The sequence below is a fragment of the Schistocerca serialis genome, unplaced genomic scaffold (assembly GCF_023864345.2).
Source record: "Schistocerca serialis cubense isolate TAMUIC-IGC-003099 unplaced genomic scaffold, iqSchSeri2.2 HiC_scaffold_424, whole genome shotgun sequence".
Classification (NCBI taxonomy): domain Eukaryota; kingdom Metazoa; phylum Arthropoda; class Insecta; order Orthoptera; family Acrididae; genus Schistocerca; species Schistocerca serialis.
In genome coordinates this window covers 12,501-15,000 of record NW_026048002.1, presented here as the reverse complement: position 1 = coordinate 15,000, position 2,500 = coordinate 12,501, and the positions used below count along the sequence as shown (strand labels likewise).

The window sequence follows — 2,500 nt, the reverse complement described above, 5'->3', positions numbered from 1 at the left end:
CGCTGATACCTTCGTCTTGCCCTGCGCGTAGCCTGACGTAGGTCACTTAGTTCTGGAGTCCATGGTGCCGGGTGCACGCTTTGGACTCTGCTTCTCTTTGGTACGACTGCTTCTATTACTTCCTTTATACTTTGAACTATCTGCTCCGCTGTTTCATCAACCTCGAGATCCTCATCCAGCTCTGGCGGGCTGTACTCCCGGGAGAGTCTTTCCCAGTCTACCTTTTTATAGTCATATTCTGAAAGCCATTCCTGTGGCGCCACATTCTGTTCTGATTTTAGTATATACTTTATTACATTATGATCACTGGTCGTTGCATTCTCCAATACCTCCCATTTATCTATTTTATTGGTAGCCCTGTTATTTGCCAGTGTTACATCTATATTTGTTTTTGCCTCTGCTCTATTTGAATATGTTGGTATCTCGCTAGGTGCGTTTATTATATCTAGATTTAATTCACTTATTGCATCTTCTAATTCCTGACCTTTTTCGTCTTGTTCTCCGCTGTGCCACAGGAATGACTTTGCGTTTGCATCCATTGCTATGATTACTTGATGGCCCTGTAGAGTTCTACATATTTCCTTTAGTTGTTCTAGGTACATAGTTATTGGCTCTCTATACTGACAATATATTGATACTAAATACCACTTAGTGTTTTTGGCGTGTACTTCGATTGTTACAACATGTTCATTTGTAAATTGATTTAATACTATTGTTCTTATATTACTATTTAAAATTACTATTGCAGACATTGGTCTTTCTCCCTTCATGATTATTTGAGCCGTGGCTGTCATTCCTGGGATTTTACCCTCCCGGGAGTACGGTTCTTGCAAGCATAGTATGTCAGCTTTAAGTTCTTCTGCTAATTTACGCAACTCGTAGTTTACTTGTACGCTTCTCATTGTATTAATTTGGAGAACTAAAAGATCCATTACGGATGATATGTATGGTAATGATCTTCTGGCCATGTCTTATTGGGGTCAAATCCTATTCGGCCGTATGTTGTTACCATTTGTATATATATATTTTCCAAATTGTATTTTACGCCTCTTCTTTCGTATACTTGCTTTACTATTTCCTGTAATTGTTCGTGTTCCGTGGGGATTCCGGCCGCGGCTAGCTGAATGCAGTCAACGTCCGCCAAAGCTGGATAAGTAATTCTCGAGCCGTTTGTGTGCCCCACTCTCACTAGTTGGCGTAATGCAGTGGTTAGCAGACCGGGTTCTTCTAGTCTTGCCATCTGCAGTGCGTTTTCGCATATCTTATAAGTGTTCTTTGGGTCCATTGCATTATATGTGTCACTCTTGCTTGACTGATTGTTTTTATCTTTTATGTGTTCTGAGTGGTCTCTTTTGGGCGAGCTCGGTCGTCCGTCCTCGCCCTTCATCGGCGTTTTCTTTTCATTAAAAACGGACGACCGAGGTCGTCCGTATTTCTTTCCTATGTTGTTCTTTTCTATGTCTTTGTTTTGTCTCTGTGTTGGTGTAGTGTGTTGTGTCCTGGGCGCCTCTGGTCGCCCATCTCTGCCCTCCATCGGCATTTTCTTTTCATGAAAAATGGGCGACCGAGGTCGCCCTTCTGTTTGTACTTGTGCTTCTTGCGTGTTCATTGTTTGTACTTGTGCGTCTATCATGCTTATTGTTTGTACTTGTACATCCCTTGTTGTATTTTGTTTCTTGTCTTGTATCAGTGTTTCTCGTTGTGTCTTGGGCACCTCTTGCTTTCTATCTCCGCTCTCCATCTGCATTTTCTTGTCATAAAAAACGGGCGACCGAGGTCGCCCTTGTGTTGGTGTTCTTTCAATGGGAGTATTGGCAATACAGTTTTGTGCTGTACATGTTTTGTGTTGATTGTTATCCCGTTTGTTATCCCGTGTGTTTTTTGTTGTTCCCTTATTTTCAGGTTGTTTATCTGTGATTTCTTTTGCATCTTTTTCCCTTGCCCCTACTGCTTCTCTGATTTTCATGCCCCTTAGCGTATCTCTTAGTTGCTTGCTTGGTGATTTATGCTTCTTTCTTTTCTCTTGGGGGTTAATCTCCATAATCTGTCCTTTGTATAAGTCTTCCTAGTAACAGCTGATACGTGGGGCATTCTTTGGAGTTTGGTGCTCTACATTTTCTTTTTCCCCTTCTATTGCATGGTATACATGTCTCAGGTCTGTTCTTCTCTGGGCACTCTTTCTTGTTGTGGTTGTCCGTTCCACAGTGACCACAGGTGGGGTCACCCCAGGTACAGTACTTCTGTACGTGACCCAGATCCATACATCTGTGACACCTGGGTACCACGCAATAATCTTTGACCGCGTGGTACCCAGGTGTCACAGATGTATGGATCTGGGTCACGTACAGAAGTACTGTACCTGGGGTGACCCCACCTGTGGTCACTGTGGAACGGACAACCACAACAAGAAAGAGTGCCCAGAGAAGAACAGACCTGAGACATGTATACCATGCAATAGAAGGGGAAAAAGAAAATGTAGAGCACCAAACTCCAAAGAATG

General features: G+C 42.8%; 1 pseudogene; it reads right to left on the bottom strand.

The window, feature by feature from the left end:
• LOC126446736 (large subunit ribosomal RNA) overlaps positions 1-2,500 on the bottom strand; it is a 9,925-nt pseudogene that overhangs the window by 4,195 nt on the left and 3,230 nt on the right.